The 6,666-nt window shown below is 39.0% G+C and overlaps 1 long non-coding RNA gene across 1 annotated transcript; it reads left to right on the top strand.

Moving 5' to 3' along the window:
• Window positions 1-449: 449 nt before the first annotated feature.
• On the top strand, window positions 450-2,003 carry LOC145789920 (uncharacterized). The gene is made up of 3 exons (XR_014328411.1): window positions 450-499; window positions 1,495-1,687; window positions 1,786-2,003. It is a non-coding gene; the product is annotated as an uncharacterized LOC145789920 (long non-coding RNA).
• The last annotated feature ends 4,663 nt before the right edge of the window (window positions 2,004-6,666 follow it).

Genomic DNA, 6,666 nt, shown 5'->3' with positions numbered 1-6,666 from the left:
TCAGCTTAATCACTTTATTGGAAAGACCTTAAGTGGACAGCTTTGTCATTCTAATCTAAACAAATTCTTGTTCAAATCTTTGAACTCTTATTCAATAGAGATCTCTTTGTGAACTGCAAAGCTAAAACTAAACCAAACCAAACTAAGCCTTCTGTCCCCAATCAAGTGGCGTCAGTTACATGAATCATTTTCCTCTATTTCACTCTATCAAGGGCTGGATGAGTCAATTATGCCTGATGGGTTTTTGTCCAACTTGAAGGGTATTGTTTTGGATATGGCCAAATCATGTACATTTCCTCTTCCACTTCTGGCAGTTGCTTTTCAACATCTAATAGCAGGTATGTATCTGCATGATTTACAGTTTCTCACAACCATAATCTGTAGGTGGCAGCTATTAATGTTTTGGAGCAACCTGATACACACTTTGTTAATTTCCAATTGTCCTTTCACAGGCTTCTCTCATGGTCATGGAAATGATGGTGATGACACATTGATCAAGGTTGTTCTCATGAACTAATTTCTTTTATATAAAAGTTATATTATGTGGCTTTTTTACTTGCTTTGAGGTTATGTAAATATTAACATGCCATTTGCTAAGTAGACACACCTGTTCTTGCACAGGCTTGGGAGAAAGTATATGGGGTGAACATTACCAATGCTGTCAATATGGTAGAAACTTATTTATGAAAAAAAATATTAATAAAATGTCATTCCGAGTCAAGTCTGCTGCATCAGATGGTCAATTAGGTATCATATATTACACTGCAGAACAGCATCTGCTGTCTCTCCTAAAGTTTGTGCTGACTAAAAGGCATTCTACTGGTGGTCTTTTATTTCTTTGTAGTTGAGGTAATAATGCCATTGTCGTATATCTATTATAGATGTAGTGTAATAAGTTGCTTGTTGCTTTGATAATTGTTTCAGATATGTTGAAAATTTGCTGCCGAAGTCTGGATACGACTTGTATTGCTCATCAATAAATTGCATCTCTAGATTATGCTGGTCCATTTTCTCTTAGAAGTGGGAGTTGTTTCCTGACTACAGATAACTATATATCAGTTATAGAATAAATAGAAAACTTATGTTTAGTAAAATTTACCCAAATCTATATGTCGTTTTCAATCTATAAGTTTAGTAAAAACATATAAGATTTACCCAAATCTATAAGTTATTTTTTTTTATAACCTTTTTTATAAGTTTAGTAAAAAAAAAAAAAAAAAGTGGCTTCAACTAGATCATCATTTATTATGAATGAAAAATGAAGTACAATTCAGAAATTGAAATAGTTTCACAAACACACAACCAAATCGATTTCAATTAACCCATTATGGTGTACTTGAATTGAGTGTTTTTATATAACTTACTCTCCTAGTGTAAACATGACAGCCAGTGAATTAGTTTGAATTTTTACTTAACTTAACTTATGTTAACCTGATGGCTTAAAAGTTACTAAGAATTGTATAGTTTTGAGGGCTGTTTGAACAATTGATGCAGCTTGTTTGGTGGATACTTTTGTGGCATGATGCTGTGTTGCGTTGAATCTGGTGCTGATTGGCTCTGTTCTGTGTGCTCTGCCTCTGATGCAGCTTTTGATTGATGCGATCTGTTTGTCCTGATTTCTGATTTGGTTGAGTTGTTTTGTTGCTGGTTTTGTTTGATTTGTTTTCTGACTGTTTTAGTAAATGAGGTAAACTGCTGCGTCAATTCTGATTTGGTTATATGATTTTGTTTGGGTTGCCAAGTTGAAATGGTTTTCTGAACTGGTGATGATCTGTGTTGAATCAGTTTGCTGATCTGCTATTCTTCTGGTGCTGCTGTGATGTTGCTGCTGTTGCTGAGATGCTGTGGTGATGCTGCTGTGATGGTGTTTGTTACAATAAGGTGCTGCTGTGTTGTTGTTGGATGTTTGCTGGTGTTGTTGATGTTTGGAAGGGTGCATGACTTTTTGTCCAATCTGTAATAGATCAGGTTTTCATTAATGGGGGTTGTCATTAGGTGTAAGTTCGGGGAACTGCTGGTGTTTTGGCTGGAAGGGTATGGAGGGGGTATTTTGTGTGATTTCATATCCATGTTATTAGTTTGTTATAGTTGTGCCTGAGGGATGCCTCTTGTAAATCTGTAAATTTTTTAAAAAATTATAAATGAGTTTCAATTATTTTTGCTGTTGCAAATTTGTCGTTGTTAAAAAGTAAAGCTTTCTCGACAAATAACTAGTCGGTAAATGTGTAGCTAAAAGTTTATTTTTGCCCAATCATATTGTGTTGCTAAAAGTGTATTTTTTGCCAATGCCAATTTGTCGTTGCCAAAACTAAAGCTTTATCGACAACCAAATCGTTGGCAAATGGCAACATTTACCGATGTAAATGTGTCGCTAAAAGTTACTTTTCCCCACTCATATTGTGTTGGTAGAAGTGTATTTTTTGCCAATGCCAATTTGTCGTTGCCAAAAGTAAAGCTTTAGCGACAAACAAATCGTCGGCAAATGACAACATTTGCCGACGTAAATGTGTCGCCAAAAGTTTACTTTTGCCAACGCATATGTTGTTGCTAAAAGTATATTTTTTGCCCATGCAAATTTGTGTCGCGAAAAGTGCCACACAATCATCCTATTTGAATGACTTTTACCAACGCAAGGTAAATTGCCGACAATGGATGGAGGCTTTTAGCGACGACTATGTTCGTCGCTAAAGGCATTACTTTTACCAACGCAATCATAATTTCGTCGGCAAATACTTTTGCCAACTCACTTTTGCCTACGGGTTGCCAACGTAGCTTTGTGTGTCGGCAAAACTCTTTGCCAACGAATTTTCCCTTTTAGCAACATATTTTGTTGCGTTGCGAAAATGCAATTTCTTGTAGTGACACGTTCAAATATTAACAAATAGGTCCGGATACTTCTCACGGTCTTCCAACTCAAGCTCCCACATGGCTTCCTCAACCCTGTGATGTCTCCACAGCACCTTTACTAAGGGAATTGTCTTGCCACGCAAGACTTGGTCTCGAGTATCCAAAACTCTAATCGGTCTCTCCTCATATGAGGCATCCTCATCTACCTCTAACTCTGTAACGGCCCAAAACGCATGTCACAATTATCCTTAATTAATTATGCGATAATATGAATTAATTGGAGAATATTTGTTTGAATTGGAAAAAAATATTTGTCGGGACTACAACTTCGGGACTGAAATTGACGACCATAATGGGTTCGGAAAATGAAATTGAACACGCCTCTGTGTTACCGGAAATTTTCAGAGCCATTTGGAAAATTTAATTGAGAACTGATTTTCGTCTGATTTGTTAAGCCATGTTTGGCTCAATTCTTAAGCACAAATATAAAACTAAAGATATGGCCCATTGTTGACTCAATACAAAAAGGGGAAAAATCTGGGAAAGAGAGAGAGTTCTAGAGAAAAGAAGAGATCAAGAGAAAGGAAGGGAGGAAGAAAGGGTTTGGGCCAAATCTTCTCCAATTAGCTACCTAAGGTAAGAATCTTCTTCTAATTTCTTGAAATAGGGTTGATACACCCATGATCTCATGGTAAGTCAAGTGAATTAAGGGGAAATTATGTCTAATTGAGAGTATTGTGTTGTATTTTAACCTAGGATGCATATATGAGCATACATGGCATAAGATTATGAAATTCATGTTTATAACCATGTTTTCCTTGCATGATTGGCATATTGGGGAGGAAACTCCATGGATTTGAGAAATGAAGCTTTTATGTGCATGTTTATGATTTTCCATCCCAATTCAAGGTTTGATGCTTTACATGAGACATTTGGATTTTGTTTGGAAGTTATGATTTTTATTTGAAGCTAGAGATGAGAAATTCAAGTGGTTTTCAAATGTTTTGGGCCTTGATTTTCATGATTTTGAGGTTGATTTGGCAAAAAGAAAGACCCACGGTTTAGCAGAAATTCGGACTGGTTTTTCACCCAGACCGCTCGAGCGGCCTGGGCCACCGCATGAGCGCCCAAGCCACCGTACGTGCGGCCAAACAGTGTTTTTTCCAATTTTGCTCTTTTGACGTTTTCTGACTTCCGGGCCTTCATTTACCTGATTTTCACATGTCATTTGCATCATTTAGCATCTCATAAGCATGAAACAAAGTAAAGAAAGAATAGAATGGCATTAACTAATTGATTCGATGGCAATATGTGTTGAGGAATTGTGCTATGAATGTCGGTATTTGTAGGTCAAACCTCGAAGACCGCGCAACCGGTTTTGGAAATCCACGGTGAGTAACATTTCTGTAAAGATATGTTAATATGAACTATGTTCCAAATGTGATACGTTAAGTTATGTTTTTGAAATGTGATTTTGATTCTGTGAACGAATGTCCAATTTGTGAATCTAGTATGGCATCCACGGATAGTCCCAAGTCATGGGGGACGGCATGAAAATGCGGGTCCATGACAAACATGTGATACGAGATCTCGTTAGCCACTTCATTGTGGTGATATGTGTTAATCGGTATCCGGAACCGATTCTCTAGTCGGAAGACGATATGTGTTATATCCTTTGAGATGTACCATTATGTTATGTTCTGATATGAATGATTTGTTTTACGAATACGTTATATGTGGAATTCGTTCACTACCCCTTTACTTTAATGTTATTCACTGGGCTTTAGCTCACTGTTTTTATATATGTATTTATAAGTGAGCGTTCTGGGAGTCAAGCCTAAGCGGAGTCTTGAACCGAGCCGCCGTTTTGGAAGCCTACCAGGTGTTATGTGTGCCTCCGAGCGGGGGCTAGACCTGGAAGGCCGTCTGCAAGCTTTGTTTTTGTTGTACATTTGTGGCACGTGCCCATGTTTTGTGTTTGTTATTTCGTTATATGTTATGTAATGTAAGTGGGTAAATTAACATTTTTCGCATGTAAATATTTGTTCATATATATGCACAGCTCTTTGGACTTATCGTATTTTGTCTTTGCTTCTGCTAGCCCCGATTATTTACGTTTTGTACAGGAAGGCCTGTGGTAATCTTGGATTACTGGCCGGTTACGATACCAAACTTTTAGGGGCGGGTTTGGGTCGTGACAAACTCGGTCCAATCCAACACATGTGATGGATCTGGTTCATACTTCCAAAGCATACAGATATGAAACACATCATGAATCCTAGAAAGCTGTGGCGGCAAGGCCAAATGATAAGCTGACTCCCCAATCCGCTTTAGGATCTCAAAAGGTCCGATAAATCTCGGAGACAACTTCTCACTCTTTCCAAACCTTATCAAACCCTGTTTAGGTGATATTTTCAAAAAGACATGATCTCCTACCTCAAAGGATAATGGTCTCCTCCTATGGTTAGCTCTTCTGACGACTCTAAGCCGTAACTAACCTCTTACGGATGAGCGCTACTTTCTCTGCCGTTTTCCAGACTAGCTCAGGACCTATCATAGGTGCATCACCCACCTCAGCCCAACATATAGGTGATCTACACGGTCGGTCATACAAGGCCTTAAATGGTGCCATGCCAATACTCGACTAGAAACTATTGTTGTAGGCAAACTCCACCAAAGGTAACTGTCTCTCCCACATCCCCTTAAAGTCAAGGACACAACCTTGAAACATATCCTCTAGGATCTGAATGGTACGCTCTGACTGTCCGTCAGTCTGAGAATAATAGGCGGTGCTACAAGTCAACTTAGTGCCCAAGGCATTCTGTAGGCTCTGCCACAACCGAGTCGTGACACATAGATCTCTATTCGAAACAATAGTCACTGGGACCCCATAAAGTCAAACTATGTCCCTAATATAAAGATCAGTAAGATAATCTACCAAGTCACTTGTACAGATAGGTACAAAGTGCGCTGACTTAGTTAACCGATCTACTACCACCTAAATGGCATCATTATCTCGTTATGTTCTCGGAAGACCCACAACAAAATCGATCGTAACATACTCCCACTTTTACTTTGCTATAAGCAAGGGTTGCAACAAACCCGCTGGCCTCTGATGCTCGGCCTTCACTTGTTGACAAGTAAGGCACTTTGATAACAACACGGCTACGCCATTCTTCATACCCCTACACCAAAACTGGCTGCTAAGATCGCGATACATCTTTGTGCCTCCCGGGTGCGCCGCAAGGCGTGAATGGTGAAACTCTCGGAGTACTTTCTCTCGACAAGACTTCAGTACGAAACAACAATCAAGGTATCTAACACTCGAGTCAGAATACACGTTCAAGCCCTTTTCTACCTTCCCACTGGAGATCTTCTCCCGGAGGGTTTCTACCTCAAGATCACCCTTTTGTGCTTCTATGACTTGGTTCACAAGAGTAGGTTATGCAACTACAGTAAACAAAGCAGCTGACTTGACGAACTCGCCAAGATACAAGTTAAACTCGCCAAAATCTCCCATTCTCGGATGGTAATACTAGCTACACTGCTAAAGGATTTCCTACTGAAGGCATCGGCCACTACATTGGCCTTCCCGGATGATAGTGCAACTCAAAGTCGTAGTCGTCCATAAATTTCATCCACCTTCTTTGCCTCAAATTCAAATCCTATTATGAAAACATATATTTCAAACTCTTGTGATTAGAGAATACCTCAAATTTCTTAACGTACAAGTAATGTCTCCAAATCTTCAAGGCAAAGATCACAACTGCTAGCTCTAGGTCATGGGTAGGATAGTTTCTCACGTGGGCTGTCAATTGC

This window comes from Camellia sinensis, chromosome 1, assembly GCF_055761805.1.
Source record: "Camellia sinensis isolate YWXY chromosome 1, ASM5576180v1, whole genome shotgun sequence".
Classification (NCBI taxonomy): Eukaryota; Viridiplantae; Streptophyta; class Magnoliopsida; order Ericales; family Theaceae; genus Camellia; species Camellia sinensis.
The sequence above is the reverse complement of the archived record's forward strand: the minus strand, read 5'-3'. Positions and strand labels throughout refer to the sequence as shown.